Consider the following 17,146-nt stretch of genomic DNA (forward strand, 5'->3'; position numbering starts at 1 on the left):
TACATGGCCTCAGGCCAAGCCTCCTACAGAGGTCAGTGTGGGACATGAGAGTGACCTGGTGGAGTGCCGGGCCTAGGAGGCCCGGCCTTTGTCGGCGTGAACGAAGGTGTGAATGATGCAGCAATAAAGCTTTTTCAAAAACTTCCACCGACTTCCATCGTACAAAGGTCAGTGTGGGACGATGGAGTGACCTGGTGGAGTGCCGGGCCTAGGAGGCCCGGCCTTTGTCGGCGTGAACGAAGGTGTGAATGATGCAGCAATAAAGCTTTTTCAAAAACTTCCACCGACTTCCATCGTACAAAGGTCAGTGTGGGACGATGGAGTGACCTGGTGGAGTGCCGGGCCTAGGAGGCCCGGCCTTTGTCGGCGTGAACGAAGGTGTGAATGATGCAATAAAGGTTTTTCACAAACTTTCACCGACATGAATTACATGTCTCAGGCCAGACCTCGTACAGGTTTTGCATGTCCTCATGACAGGAGAACATGAGACATGAGAGTGAGGTCAGGTCACATGAGAGTAACCTGACCTGAGAATGACTGGTGAGGTCACTCTCAGGTCAAACTGCAGGATATGACAGGCTGTCAATCACACAGCAGTGATGAGCCTGAAGCTACAGGAAGCTGCCCATATATGGAGTGATGCACTGACCAATCACAGTGGAGAATTTCACAGCTGCGCCGAGCGCGGACACTCTGACGTCAGAGTGAGCCAGAGAGGATTATATTAGAAGATTTTGCGAACAACTGCTCTTAATCTATACTTATCGGGGGAGTATGTGGATAAAAATACCATACTTTTGTAGGAATTTTTGTCCTCTTTAAGACGGTGTACGCTTGGAAGCAGTCGGAGGTAAACTTTGGACACCAGGGGGCGCTGTTTGGCGACAACGCCGGATATCTCCCATCAGGATTCAATGTAAAAATGTAGAATGAAAAAAATGTTACTGTGTCGCTTTAACTCATCATTCTGGGGACTTGTTGTGGAATTTTCCCCACATATGTTACATCCTCTTGTTCGGCAGGGTCTCGCGGTAGTGGCGATGCCCTCGGTTTGTGGCTGAGAGTCACGGTTTGCAAACAGTTAAGAGTAGTTCGGGGAGTTTTAAATCGTTGATTTTGGGGGAGAATTTTCGGTTTCCCCATGTTAATGGATGACAGGAGCCAAAAAGGCGTTTAGGGGGTGGGGAGCTTGGACGGCTAATAAAAATTAAACTGGACTAGGTAAGAAAAATTCCCTCTAAATATTTGTAGTAAACAATCTCCTTTATTTTTGTATATCTCAATTTCACCGATACGACCTTCGCCCTATGATGGTTTAGATTTTCCGTTTCGGCCTTTTTTTGCCTTTTTTGGGTGAACACCTTACTTTGAAAGGCAAATAGCGGCCTTCCTGTTGGAGTTAGGTCAAAAGTTAGAGCGCGTGCGTCGTAGGGCTCGAGTAGACGAACAAATTTCGTATTCGCGACATTTCTCTACGACATTCCTACGGACCGTGGCGGGCGATTGCAATTTTGTAGGTGGCGCTAGAGAGCCATTTTTGGATTTTCTTGGAATGTTTTGACATGGTCACCGGCTCTATGCGATTTTTCACAAGCCTTCCAAATTTGGTGAGTTTTTGAGCGTGTCTAGGGGGTCAAATATGAGCGTAACGGCGAAAAAAATATAATAATAATTAAAGCTGCAAGCAGCATTGGTCGGGACCTCGAGACTGCCCGTCGGGGGGGTGGCTATGAACGGTTAATAAAAAAGACAATTTTTTAAGTAAAAAAAAAAAAAAAAAAAAAAAAGACTTTTATTTTGAAAAAACGGCGTCAAAACCAGCTAATTAGCTAGTGATTTGTGATCGCAGCAACCCCATTAGGCTACCTACCAAATTTCGGCTCAATCAGACAATGTTTGCGACCATGCTAGCAGGCATGCTAAGCCGCAAGCTAGCCGAGCTGCCTGAAAATGTCTGTTGGGTACTCCCCAGATGGCCCCGATCCTGAATCTGGTCTTACTTCAATTGTAGTGTAAAAGACACAGCACTTATGGCACAATAAAGGTTTTTCAAAAACTTCCACCGACATGAATTACATGGCCTCAGGCCAGGCCTCCTACGGAGGTCAGTGTGGGACATGAGAGTGACCTGGTGGAGTGCCGGGCCTAGGAGGCCCGGCCTTTGTCGGCGTGAACGAAGGTGTGAATGATGCAGCATTAAAGCTTTTTCAAAAACTTCCACCGACTTCCATCGTACAAAGGTCAGTGTGGGACGATGGAGTGACCTGGTGGAGTGCCGGGCCTAGGAGGCCCGGCCTTTGTCGGCGTGAACGAAGGTGTGAATGATGCAGCAATGAAGGTTTTTCACAAACTTCCACCGACTTCCATCGTACAAAGGTCAGTGTGGGACGATGGAGTGACCTGGTGGAGTGCCGGGCCTAGGAGGCCCGGCCTTTGTCGGCGGTGTGAATGATGCAATAAAGGTTTTTCACAAACTTTCACCGACATGAATTACATGTCTCAGGCCAAGCCTCGTACAGGTTTTGCATGTCCTCATGACAGGAGAACATGAGACATGAGAGTGAGGTCAGGTCACATGAGAGTAACCTGACCTGAGAATGACTGGTGAGGTCACTCTCAGGTCAAACTGCAGGATATGACAGGCTGTCAATCACACAGCAGTGATGAGCCTGAAGCTACAGGAAGCTGCCCATATATGGAGTGATGCACTGACCAATCACAGTGGAGAATTTCACAGCTGCGCCGAGCGCGGACACTCTGACGTCAGAGTGAGGCAGAGAGGATTATATTAGAAGATTTTGCGAACAACTGCTCTTAATCTATACTTATCGGGGGAGTATGTGGATAAAAGTACCATACTTTTGTAGGAATTTTTGTCGTCTTTAATACTGTGTGGGTTTGGAAGCAGTCAGAGGTAAAGTTTGGACACCAGGGGGCGCTGTTTGGCAGGAACGGCAGATTTGGCTCCATCCGCTATAGTGTTAAGATTTCGGACGAGAAAAATGTTACTGTGTCGCTTTAACTCGTCATTCTGGGGACTTGTTTTGGAATTTTCCCCACATATGTTACATCCTCTTGTTCGGCAGGGTCTCGTGAGCGTGGCGATGCCCTCGGTTTGTGGCTGAGAGTCACGGTTTGCAAGCAGTTAAGAGTAGTTCGGGGAGTTTAAAATCGTTGATTTTGTGGGAGAATTTTCGGTTTCCCCATGTTAATGGATGACAGGAGCCAAAAAGGCGATTAGGGTGTGGGGAGCTTGGACGGCTAATAAAAATTAAACTGGACTAGGTAAGAAAAATTCCCTCTAAATATTTGTAGTAAACAATCTCCTCTATTTTTGTATATCTCAATTTAACCGATACGACCTTCGCCCTATGATGGTTTAGATTTTCCGTTTCGGCCTTTTTTTGCCTTTTTTGGGTGAACACCTTACTTTGAAAGGCAAATAGCCGGCTTCCTGTTGGAGTTAGGTCAAAAGTTAGAGCGCATGAGTCGTAGGGCTCGAGTAGACGAACAAATTTCGTATTCGCGACATTTCTCTACGACATTCCTACGGACCGTGGCGGGCGATTGCAATTTTCTAGGTGGCGCTAGAGAGCCATTTTTGGATTTTCCTGGAATGTTTTGACATGGTCACCGGCTCTATGCGATTTTCCACGAGCCTGCCAAATTTGGTGAGTTTTTGAGCGTGTCTAGGGGGTCAAATATGAGCGCAACGGAAAAGAAAGCGGAAAAATAATAAGAAGAAGAAACATTCGAAATACAATATAGAATTTCGCCACCAGGTAGTGGCCGACGCCCCCTCCGGGGGCGTCGGCCACTCTGAGGGGGTCATGAGAGCAACCGGATGAGTGTGGGGCCTCCTCCGGAGGCCCCACACTTTTGGCGACGACGAAATCCAAAAGAGACCTGCCGTTGGCTGGGCCTAGGGCCCAGCCGTTGGCGAGGTCCCTAAAAAAGAATAAACATTCGAAAAACAATATATAATTTCGCCACCAGGTAGTGGCCGACGCCCCCTTCGGGGGCGTCGGCCACTCTGGGAGGGTCAGGGGAGTAACCGGATGAGTGCGGGCCCTCCTTCGGAGGGCCCGCACTTTTGGCGACGACGAAATCCAAAAGAGACCTGCCGTTGGCATGGGCCTAGGGCCCATGCCGTTGGCGAGGTCCCTAATAATAATAATAAGAAACATTCGAAATACAATATATAATTTCGCCACCAGGTAGTGGCCGCGCCCCCTTCGGGGGCGCGGCCACTCTGAGAGGGTCAGGGGAGGTCCTGGATGAGTGCGGGCCCTCCTTCGGAGGGCCCGCACTTTTGGCGACGACGAAATCCAAAAGAGACCTGCCGTTGGCTGGGCCTAGGGCCCAGCCGTTGGCGAGGTCCCTAATTAAAGCTGCAAGCAGCATTGGTCGGGACCTCGAGATTGCCCGTCGGGGGGGTGGCTATCAACGGTTAATTAAAAAAAATATTATTTAAGCAAAAAAAAAAAAAAAAAAAAAATTGTACTTTTATTTTGAAAAAACGGCGTCGGAACCAGCTAATTAGCTAGTGATGTGTGACCGCAGCACCCCCATTAGGCAACCTACCAAATTTCAGCTCAATCGAACAATGTTTACTAGCATGCTAACGGGCATGCTATGCCGCAAGCTAGCGGATGCACCTGAAAATCTCAGTGTGGTACTCCCCAGGTTGCCCCGATCCCAAATCTGGTCTTACTTCAATTCTAGTGTGAATGACACTGCACTTATGGAACAATAAAGGTTTTTCAAAAACTTCCACCGACATGAATTATATGGCCTCAGGCCAGGCCTCCTACGGAGGTCAGTGTGTGACATGAGACTGACCTGGTGGAGTGCCGGGCCTAGGAGGCCCGGCCTTTGTCGGTGGTGTACGGAGGTGTGAATGACGCAGCACTTATGGAACAGGAAAGGTTTTTCAAAAACTTCCACCGACATGAATGTGAGGGCCTTTGTCAGTTGTGTACGGATTACAAAAGTAAGCTGGCATTGGCCAGGCCTGCGGCCTGGCCTTTCGTAAACTGTGGCTCAAGCCCGTCGGGGTGGCCACGATACTCTAGACCAGTTAATGATCATTTTTTATCTTTTAAAAAAAATAGTATTTTTTTAATTACTTTTATTTTGAAAGAAACGGCTGAAAACCAGCTAATTATGTAGTGATTCATGACCGCAGCGGCCCCATTAGGCCACCTACCAAACTTCAGCTCAATCGGATAATGTTTGTTAAAATGCTAACTGGCATGCTAGGCCTATGAGATCCTGAAAATGTCACTGAGATGCTCCACCTCCCCCTCCCCCGGTCCCCGGAGCAGGATTGCGCAATCCTGCTGTAGGATTTCACAGCAGGTGCACGTCACTTTGGCTCATTAAGTGTCAGAGCTAGAGTGGAAGAGAGTGAAGATGAATTCCAGAACTTTGCGAACAACTGCTCTGAATCCATAGTTATCGGGGGAGTATGTGGATAAAAATACCATACTTTTGTAGGAATTTGTATCCTCTTTCGGACTGTGTGGGTTTGGAAGCAGTCGAAGGTAAAATTTGGACACCAGGGGGCGCTGTTTGGCGACAACGCCGGATATCTCCCATCAGGATTCAATGTAAAAATGTAGAACGGAAAAAATGTTACTCTGTCGCTTTAACTCGTCATTCTGGGGACTTGTTTTGGAATTTTCCCCACATATGTTACATCCTCTTGTTCGGCAGGGTCTCGCGGTCGTGGCGATGCCCTCGGTTTGTGGCTGAGAGTCACGGTTTGCAAACAGTTAAGAGTAGTTCGGGGAGTTTAAAATCGTTGATTTTGGGGGAGAATTTTCGGTTTCCCCATGTTAATGGATGACAGGAGCCAAAAAGGCGATTAGGGGGTGGGGAGCTTGGACGGCTAATAAAAATTAAACTGGACTAGGTAAGAAAAATTCCCTCTAAATATTTGTAGTAAACAATCTCCTCTATTTTTGTATATCTCAATTTAACCGATACGACCTTCGCCCTATGATGGTTTAGATTTTCCGTTTCGGCCTTTTTTTGCCTTTTTTGGGCGAACACCTTACTTTGAAAGGCAAATAGCGGCCTTCCTGTTGGAGTTAGGTCAAAAGTTAGAGCGCGTGAGTCGTAGGGCTCGAGTAGACGAACAAATTTCGTATTCGCGACATTTCTCTACGACATTCCTACGGACCGTGGCGGGCGATTAAATGTGTCTAGGTGGCGCTAGAGAGCCATTTTTGGAATTTAATGGAATTTATTGACGTGATAATATAGATTGCCACACTTTTGACGAGTCTTCCAAATTTGGTGAGTTTTTGAGCGTGTTTAGGGGGTCAAATATGCGATTTAGTCCGTGAAAGAAAAAGAAAAATAAAAAAAGAATAAACATTCGAAAAACAATATATAATTTCGCCACCAGGTAGTGGCCGACGCCCCCTTCGGGGGCGTCGGCCACTCTGGGAGGGTCAGGGGAGTAACCGGATGAGTGCGGGCCCTCCTTCGGAGGGCCCGCACTTTTGGCGACGACGAAATCCAAAAGAGACCTGCCGTTGGCTGGGCTTAGGGCCCAGCCGTTGGCGAGGTCCCTAATTAAAGCTGCAAGCAGCATTGGTCGGGACCTCGAGATTGCCCGTCGGAGGGGTGGCTATGAACGGTTCAAAATATTTGCTTAAATATAAAAAAAAAAAAAAAAAAAAATTTTGTATGACTTTTATTTTGAAAAAACTGCGTCAAAACCAGCTAATTAGCTAGTGATTTGTGATCGCAGCAACCCCATTAGGCTACCTACCAAATTTCAGCTCAATCGAACAATGTTTACTAGCATGCTAACGGGCATGCTATGCCGCAAGCTAGCGGATACACCTGAAAATCTCAGTGTGGTACTTCCCCAGGTTGCCCCGATCCCAAATCTGGTCTTACTTCAATTCTAGTGTGAATGACACTGCACTTATGGAACAATAAAGGTTTTTCAAAAACTTCCACCGACATGAATTATATGGCCTCAGGCCAGGCCTCCTACGGAGGTCAGTGTGTGACATGAGACTGACCTTTGTCGGCGGTGTACGAAGGTGTGAATGACGCAGCACTTATGGAACAGGAAAGGTTTTTCAAAAACTTCCACCGACATGAATGTGAGGGCCTTTGTCAGTTGTGTACGGATTACAAAAGGAAGCTGGCATTGGCCAGGCCTGCGGCCTGGCCTTTCGTAAACTGTGGCCAAGCCCGTCGGGGTGGCCACGATACTCTAGACCAGTTAATGATCATTTTTTATCTTTTAAAAAAAATAGTATTTTTTTAATTACTTTTATTTTGAAAAAAACGGCTGAAAACCAGCTAATTATGTAGTGATTCATGACCGCAGCGGCCCCATTAGGCCACCTACCAAATTTCAGCTCAATCGGATAATGTTTGTTAAAATGCTAACGGCCATGCTAGGCCTATGAGATCCTGAAAATGTCACTGAGATGCTCCCCCTCCCCCTCCCCCGGTCCCCGGAGCAGGATTGCGCAATCCTGCTGTAGATTTTCACAGCAGGTGCACGTCACTTTGATCGTTAAGTGTGAGAGCTAGAGTGGGAGAGATATTTTCATAATTCCAAGATGTCGCAAACAACTGCTCTGAATCCATAGTTATCGGGGGAGTATGTGGATAAAAATACCATACTTTTGTAGGAATTTTTGTCCTCTTTCAGACGGTGTGGGTGTGGAAGCAGTCAGAGGTAAACTGTGGACACCAGGGGGCGCTGTTTGGCACTAACGGCAGATTGGGCTCCATCCGCTACAGTATTAAATTCTGGGGCGAAAAGAATGTTACTCTATCGCTTTAACTCGTCATTCTGGGGACTTGTTTTGGAATTTTCCCCACATATGTTACATCCTCTTGTTCGGCAGGGTCTCGTGGGCGTGGCGATGCCCTCGGTTTGTGGCTGAGAGTCACGGTTTGCAAACAGTTAAGAGTAGTTCGGGGTGCTTTATATCAGTGATTTTGGAGGACAATTTTCCATTTCCCCATGTATTCGGATGACAGGAGCCAAAAAGCCGATTTCGGGGTGGGGAGCTTGGACGGCTAATAAAAATTAAACTGGACTAGGTAAGAAAAATTCCCTCTAAATATTTGTAGTAAACAATCTCCTCTATTTTTGTATATCTCAATTTAACCGATACGACCTTCGCCCTATGATGGTTTAGATTTTCCGTTTCGGCCTTTTTTTGCCTTTTTTGGGCGAACACCTTACTTTGAAAGGCAAATAGCGGCCTTCCTGTTGGAGTTAGGTCAAAAGTTAGAGCACGTGAGTCGTAGGGGTCGAGTAGCCGAAGAAGTTTCGTATTCGCTGTTTTTCTCTACGACATTCTTACGGACCGTGGCGGGTGATTGCAATTTTCTAGGTGGCGCTAGAGAGCCATTTTTGGATTTTTTGGGAATTTTTTGATGTGAGATTGTGGAGTGCCACACTTTTGACGAGTCTCCCAAGTTTGGTGAGTTTTTGAGCGTGTTTAGGGGGTTCGGAGGGCCCGCACTTTTGGCGACGACGAAATCCAAAAGAGACCTGCCGTTGGCTGGGCCTAGGGCCCACCTGTTGGCGAGGTCCCTAATAATAAGAAAAAAAAACATTCGAAAAACAATATATAATTTCGCCACCAGGTAGTGGCCGCGCCCCCTTCGGGGGCGCGGCCACTCTGACGGGGTCAGGAGAGTTCTGGACGAGTGTGGGGCCTCCTGCGGAGGCCCCACACTTTTGGCGACGACGAAATCCAAAAGAGACCTGCCGTTGGCTGGGCCTAGGGCCCACCCGTTGGCGAGGTCCCTAATAATAATAAACATTCGAAATACAATATAGAATTTCGCCACCAGGTTGTGGCCGACGCCCCCTTTGGGGGCGTCGGCCACTCTGGGAGGGTCAGGAGAGGGCCTGGATGAGTGCGGGCCCTCCTTCGGAGGGCCCGCACTTTTGGCGACGACGAAATCCAAAAGAGACCTGCCGTTGGCTGGGCTTGGGGCCCAGCCGTTGGCGAGGTCCCTAAAAATTAAAGCTGCAAGCAGCATTGGTCGGGACCTCGAGATTGCCCGTCGGGGGGGTGGCTATCAACGGTTAATTAAAAAAATATTATTTAAGCAAAAAAAAAAAAAAAAAAAAAAATTGTACTTTTATTTTGAAAAAACGGCGTCGGAACCAGCTAATTAGCTAGTGATTTGTGACCGCAGCACCCCCATTAGGCCACCTACCAAATTTCAGCTCAATCGAACAATGTTTACTAGCATGCTAACGGGCATGCTATGCCGCAAGCTAGCGGATGCACCTGAAAATCTCAGTGTGGTACTCCCCAGGTTGCCCCGATCCCAAATCTGGTCTTACTTCAATTCTAGTGTGAATGACACTGCACTTATGGAACAATAAAGGTTTTTCAAAAACTTCCACCGACATGAATTATATGGCCTCAGGCCAGGCCTCCTACGGAGGTCAGTGTGTGACATGAGACTGACCTGGTGGAGTGCCGGGCCTAGGAGGCCCGGCCTTTGTCGGTGGTGTACGGAGGTGTGAATGACGCAGCACTTATGGAACAGGAAAGGTTTTTCAAAAACTTCCACCGACATGAATGTGAGGGCCTTTGTCAGTTGTGTACGGATTACAAAAGGAAGCTGGCATTGGCCAGGCCTGCGGCCTGGCCTTTCGTAAACTGTGGCTCAAGCCCGTCGGGGTGGCCACGATACTCTAGACCAGTTAATGATCATTTTTTATCTTTTTAAAAAAATAGTATTTTTTTAATTACTTTTATTTTGAAAAAAACGGCTGAAAACCAGCTAATTATGTAGTGATTCATGACCGCAGCGGCCCCATTAGGCCACCTACCAAATTTCAGCTCAATCGGATAATGTTTGTTAAAATGCTAACTGGCATGCTAGGCCTATGAGATCCTGAAAATGTCACTGAGATGCTCCCCCTCCCCCTCCCCCGGTCCCCGGAGCAGGATTGCGCAATCCTGCTGTAGGATTTCACAGCAGGTGCACGTCACTTTGGCTCATTAAGTGTGAGAGCTAGAGTGGAAGAGAGTGAAGATGAATTCCAGAACTTTGCGAACAACTGCTCTGAATCCATAGTTATCGGGGGAGTATGTGGATAAAAATACCATACTTTTGTAGGAATTTTTATCCTCTTTCGGACTGTGTGGGTTTGGAAGCAGTCGAAGGTAAAATTTGGACACCAGGGGGCGCTGTTTGGCGACAACGCCGGATATCTCCCATCAGGATTCAATGTAAAAATGTAGAACGGAAAAAATGTTACTCTGTCGCTTTAACTCGTCATTCTGGGGACTTGTTTTGGAATTTTCCCCACATATGTTACATCCTCTTGTTCGGCAGGGTCTCGCGGTCGTGGCGATGCCCTCGGTTTGTGGCTGAGAGTCACGGTTTGCAAACAGTTAAGAGTAGTTCGGGGAGTTTAAAATCGTTGATTTTCGGGGAGAATTTTCCATCTCCCCATGTTAATGGATGACAGGAGCCAAAAAGGCGATTAGGGGGTGGGGAGCTTGGACGGCTAATAAAAATTAAACTGGACTAGGTAAGAAAAATTCCCTCTAAATATTTGTAGTAAACAATCTCCTCTATTTTTGTATATCTCAGTTTAACCGATACGATCTTCGCCCTATGATGGTTTAGATTTTCCGTTTCTGCCTTTTTTTGCCTTTTTTGGGCGAACACCTTACTTTGAAAGGCAAATAGCGGCCTTCCTGTTGGAGTTAGGTCAAAAGTTAGAGCGCGTGAGTCGTAGGGCTCGAGTAGACGAAGAAGTTTCGTATTCGCGACATTTCTGTACGACATTCCTACGGACCGTGGTGGGCGATTAAAATCTTCTAGGTGGCGCTAGAGAGCCATTTTTGGACTTTTTGGGGATTTTTTTAAATAAACCTCGAATGGAGCGCAGACTTGACGAGTCTGCCAAACTTGGTGAGTTTTCGAGCGTGGTTAGGGGGTGAAAAATGAGGCTAAGCGCAAAAAAAAATATATAATTAAAGCTGCAAGCAGCATTGGTCGGGACCTCGAGACTGCCCGTCGGGGGGGTGGCTATGAACGGTTAATAAAAAAGACAATTTTTTAAGTAAAAAAAAAAAAAAAAAAAAAAAAAAGACTTTTATTTTGAAAAAACGGCGTCAAAACCAGCTAATTAGCTAGTGATTTGTGATCGCAGCAACCCCATTAGGCTACCTACCAAATTTCGGCTCAATCAGACAATGTTTGCGACCATGCTAGCAGGCATGCTAAGCCGCAAGCTAGCCGAGCTGCCTGAAAATATCTGTTAGGTACTCCCCAGATGGCCCCGATCCTGAATCTGGTCTTACTTCAATTGTAGTGTAAAAGACACAGCACTTATGGCACAATAAAGGTTTTTCAAAAACTTCCACCGACATGAATTACGTGGCCTCAGGCCAAGCCTCCTACAGAGGTCAGTGTGGGAAATGAGAGTGACCTGGTGGAGTGCCGGGCCTAGGAGGCCCGGCCTTTGTCGGCAGTGTGCGAAGGTGTGAATGATGCAATAAAGGTTTTTCACAAACTTCCTCCGACATGAATTACATGTCTCAGGCCAGACCTCGTACAGGTTTTGCATGTCCTCATGACAGGAGAACATGAGACATGAGAGTGAGGTCAGGTCACATAAGAGTAACCTGACCTGAGAATGACTGGTGAGGTCACTCTCAGGTCAAACTGCAGGATATGACAGGCTGTCAATCACACAGCAGTGATGAGCCTGAAGCTACAGGAAGCTGCCCATATATGGAGTGATGCACTGACCAATCACAGTGGAGAATTTCACAGCTGCGCCGAGCGCGGACACTCTGACGGCAGAGTGAGCCAGAGAGGATTATATTAGAAGATTTTGCGAACAACTGCTCTTAATCTATACTTATCGGGGGAGTATGTGGATAAAAATACCATACTTTTGTAGGAATTTTTGTCCTCTTTAATACTGTGTGGGTGCGGAAGCAGCCAGAGGTAAACTTTGGACACCAGGGGGCGCTGTTTGGCAGGAACGGCAGATTTGGCTCCATCCGCTATAGTGTTAAGATTTCGGACGAGAAAAATTTTACTGTGTCGCTTTAACTCGTCATTCTGGGGACTTGTTTTGGAATTTTCCCCACATATGTTACATCCTCTTGTTCGGCAGGGTCTCGTGTACGTGGCGATGCCCTCGGTTTGTGGCTGAGAGTCACGGTTTGCAAACAGTTAAGAGTAGTTCGGGGAGTTGTAAATCGTTGATTTTCGGCGAGAATTTTCCGTTTCCCCATGTTAATGGATGACAGGAGACAAAAAGGCGATTAGGGGGTGGGGAGCTTGGACGGCTAATAAAAATTAAACTGGACTAGGTAAGAAAATTTCCCTCTAGAGTTCAGTAGTAAACAATCTCCTCTATTTTTGTATATCTCAATTTAACCGATGCGATCTTCGCCCTATGAGGAGTTAAATTTTCCGTTTCTGCCTTTTTTTCCCTTTTTTGGGCGAATACCTTACATTGAAAGGCAAATAGCCGGCTTCCTGTTGGAGTTAGGTCAAAAGTTAGAGCGCGTGCGTCATAGGGCTCGAGTAGACGAAGAAGTTTCGTATTCGCAACATTTCTCTACGACATTCCTACGGACCGTGGCGGGCGATTGAAAGTGTCTAGGTGGCGCTAGAGAGCCACTTTTGGATTTTCTCTGAATTTGTTAACGTGAGATTGTGGAGTGCCACACTTTTGACGAGTCTTCCAAATTTGGTGAGTTTTTGAGCATGTTTAGGGGGTCAAATTATAGGATTTATCCGTAAAAAAATATATAATTAAAGCTGCAAGCAGCATTGGTCGGGACCTCGAGACTGCCCGTCGGGGGGGTGGCTATGAACGGTTCAAAATATTTGCTTAAATATAAAAAAAAAAAAAAAAAAAAATTTGTATGACTTTTATTTTGAAAAAACTGCGTCAAAACCAGCTAATTAGCTAATGATTTGTGATCGCAGCAACCCCATTAGGCTACCTACCAAATTTCGGCTCCATCAGACAATGTTTGCTCGCATGCTAACAGGCATGCTAAGCCGCAAGCTAGCCGAGCTGCCTGAAAATGTCTCTTGGGTACTCCCCAGATGGCCCCGATCCTGAATGTGGTCTGACTTCAATTCTAGTGTAAAAGACACAGCACTTATGGCACAATGAAGGTTTTTCAAAAACTTTCACCGACATGAATTATATGGCCTCAGGCCAGGCCTCCTACGGAGGTCAGTGTGTGACATGAGAGTGACCTGGTGGAGTGCCGGGCCTAGGAGGCCCGGCCTTTGTCGGCGGTGTGCGAAGGTGTGAATGATGCCATAAAGGTTTTTCAAAAACTTCCACCTACATGAATTATATGGCCTCAGGCCAGGCCTCCTACGGAGGTCAGGGTGTGACATGAGAGTGACCTGGTGGAGTGCCGGGCCTAGGAGGCCCGGCCTTTGTCGGCAGTGTGCGAAGGTGTGAATGATGCAATAAAGGTTTTTCACAAACTTCCACCGACATGAATTACATGTCTCAGGCCAGGTCTCGTACAGGTTTTGCATGTCCTCATGACAGGAGAACATGAGACATGAGAGTGAGGTCAGGTCACATGAGTGTAACCTGACCTGAGAATGACTGGTGAGGTCACTCTCAGGTCAAACTGCAGGATATGACAGGCTGTCAATCACACAGCAGTGATAAGCCTGAAGCTAGAGGAAGCTGCCCATATATGGAGTGATGCACTGACCAATCACAGTGGAGAATTTCACAGCTGCACCGAGCGCGGACACTCTGACGTCAGAGTGAGACAGGGAGGATTATATTCAAAGATTTTGCGAACAAGTGCTCTTAATCTATACTTATCGGGGGAGTATGTGGATAAAAATACCATACTTTTGTAGGAATTTTTGTCCTCTTTAAGACGGTGTACGCTTGGACGCAGTCGGAGGTAAACTTTGGACACCAGGGGGCGCTGTTTGGCGACAACGCCGGATATCTCCCATCAGGATTCAATGTAAAAATGTAGAACGAGAAAAATGTTACTGTGTCGCTTTAACTCGTCATTCTGGGGACTTGTTTTGGAATTTTCCCCACATATGTTACATCCTCTTGTTCGGCAGGGTCTCGTGGGAGTGGCGATGCCCTCGGTTTGTGGCTGAGAGTCACGGTTTGCAAACAGTTAAGAGTAGTTCGGGAAGTTTAAAATCGTTGATTTTCGGCGAGAATTTTCCGTTTCCCCATGTTAATGGATGACAGGAGCCAAAAAGGCGATTAGGGGGTGGGGAGCTTGGACGGCTAATAAAAATTAAACTGGACTAGGTAAGAAAAATTCCCTCTAAATTATTGTAGTAAACAATCTCCTCTATTTTTGTATATCTCAATTTAACCGATACGACCTTCGCCCTATGATGGTTTAGATTTTCCGTTTCGGCCTTTTTCTCCCTTTTTTGGGCGAACACCTTACTTTGAAAGGCAAATAGCCGGCTTCCTGTTGGAGTTAGGTCAAAAGTTAGAGCGCGTGAGTCGTAGGGCTCGAGTAGACGAAGAAGTTTCGTATTCGCGACATTTCTGTACGACATTCCTACGGACCGTGGCGGGCGATTAAATGTGTCTAGGTGGCGCTAGAGAGCCATTTTTGGAATTTCATGGAATTTATTGACGTGATAATATAGATTGCCACACTTTTGACGAGTCTTCCAAATTTGGTGAGTTTTTGAGCGTGTTTAGGGGGTCAAATATGCGATTTAGTCCGTGAAAAAAAATAAAAAAAGAATTAAAGCTGCAAGCAGCATTGGTCGGGACCTCGAGACTGCCCGTCGGGGGGGGTGGCTATGAACGGTTAATAAAAAATTATATTATTTAAGTAAAAAAAAAAAAAAAAAAAAAAAATTAGTACTTTTATTTTGAAAATGCGGGGTCAAAACCAGCTAATTAGCTAGTGGTTTGTGACCGTAGCGCTCCCTTTAGGCCACCTACCAAATTTCAGCTCAATCGGACAATGTTTGGTAGCATGCTAATGTGCATGCTATGCCGCAAGCTAGCGGATACACCTGAAAAGCTCATTGTGGTGCTCCCCAGATGGCACCGATCCTGAATCTGGTCTTACTTCAATTCTAGTGTAAAAGACACAGCACTTATGGCACAATAAAGGTTTTTCAAAAACTTCCACCTACATGAATTATATGGCCTCAGGCCAGGCCTCCTACGGAGGTCAGTGTGTGACATGAGAGTGACCTGGTGGAGTGCCGGGCCTAGGAGGCCCGGCCTTTGTCGGCAGTGTGCGAAGGTGTGAATGATGCAATAAAGGTTTTTCACAAACTTCCACCGACATGAATTACATGTCTCAGGCCAGGTCTCGTACAGGTTTTGCATGTCCTCATGACAGGAGAACATGAGACATGAGAGTGAGGTCAGGTCACATGAGAGTAACCTGACCTGAGAATGACTGGTGAGGTCACTCTCAGGTCAAACTGCAGGATATGACAGGCTGTCAATCACACAGCAGTGATGAGCCTGAAGCTACAGGAAGCTGCCCATATATGGAGTGATGCACTGACCAATCACAGTGGAGAATTTCACAGCTGCGCCGAGCGCGGACACTCTGACGTCAGAGTGTGAGACAGGGAGGATTATATTAGAAGATTTTGCGAACAACTGCTCTGAATCCATAGTTATCGGGGGAGTATGTGGATAAAAATACCATACTTTTGTAGGAATTTTTGTCCTCTTTAATACTGTCTGGGTTTGGAAGCAGTCAGAGGTAAACTTTGGACACCAGGGGGCGCTGTTTGGCAGGAACGCCGGATATCTCCCATCAGGATTCAATGTAAAAATGTAGAACGAAAAAAATGTTACTCTGTCGCTTTAACTCGTCATTCTGGGGACTTGTTTTGGAATTTTCCCCACATATGTTACATCCTCTTGTTCGGCAGGGTCTCGCGGGCATGGCGATGCCCTCGGTTTGTGGCTGAGAGTCACGGTTTGCAAACAGTTAAGAGTAGTTCGGGGAGTTTAAAATCGTTGATTTTGGGGGAGAATTTTATGTTTCCCCATGTTAATGGATGACAGGAGCCAAAAAGGCGATTAGGGGGTGGGGAGCTTGGACGGCTAATAAAAATTAAACTGGACTAGGTAAGAAAATTTCCCTCTAGAGTTCAGTAGTAAACAATCTCCTCTATTTTTGTATATCTCAATTGAACCGATGCGACCTTCGCCCTATGAGGAGTTAAATTTTCCGTTTCGGCCTTTTTTTCCCTTTTTTGGGCGAACACCTTACATTGAAAGGCAAATAGCCGGCTTCCTGTTGGAGTTAGGTCAAAAGTTAGAGCGCGTGAGTCGAAGGGCTCGAGTAGACGAATAAATTTCGTATTCGCGACATTTCTCTACGACATTCCTACGGACCGTGGCGGGCGATTGAAATTTTCTAGGTGGCGCTAGAGAGCCATTCTTGGACTTTCCTTAAATTTTTTGACATGGTCTTCTGAAGGCTGCGACTTTTCATGAGCCATCCAAATTTGGTGAGTTTTTGAGCGTGTTTAGGGGGTCAAATTTGTGCGTAAGTGAAAAGAAAAACGAACGAATAATAATAAGAAGAAGAAACATTCGAAATACAATATATAATTTTGCCACCAGGTAGTGGCCGCGCCCCCTTTGGGGGCGCGGCCACTCTGAGGGGGTCAGGAGAGTAACCGGATGAGTGTGGGGCCTCCTGCGGAGGCCCCACACTTTTGGCGACGACGAAATCCAAAAGAGACCTGCCGTTGGCTGGGCCTAGGGCCCACCCGTTGGCGAGGTCCCTAATAATAAGAAACATTCGAAATACAATATATAATTTCGCCACCAGGTAGTGGCCGACGCCCCCTTCGGGGGCGTCGGCCACTCTGGGAGGGTCAGGAGAGGGCCTGGATGAGTGCGGGCCCTCCTTCGGAGGGCCCGCACTTTTGGCGACGACGAAATCCAAAAGAGACCTGCCGTTGGCATGGGCCTTGGGCCCAAGCCGTTGGCGAGGTCCCTAATAATAAACATTAGAAAAACAATATATAATTTATATAATAAAAGCTGCAAGCAGCATTGGTCGGGACCTCGAGATTGCCCGTCGGGGGGGTGGCTATGAACGGTTAATTAAAAAAAATATTATTGAAGCAAAAAAAAAAAAAA

The sequence above is a fragment of the Blennius ocellaris genome (assembly GCF_963422515.1).
Source record: "Blennius ocellaris genome assembly, contig: SUPER_24_unloc_1, whole genome shotgun sequence".
Taxonomy (NCBI): domain Eukaryota; kingdom Metazoa; phylum Chordata; class Actinopteri; order Blenniiformes; family Blenniidae; genus Blennius; species Blennius ocellaris.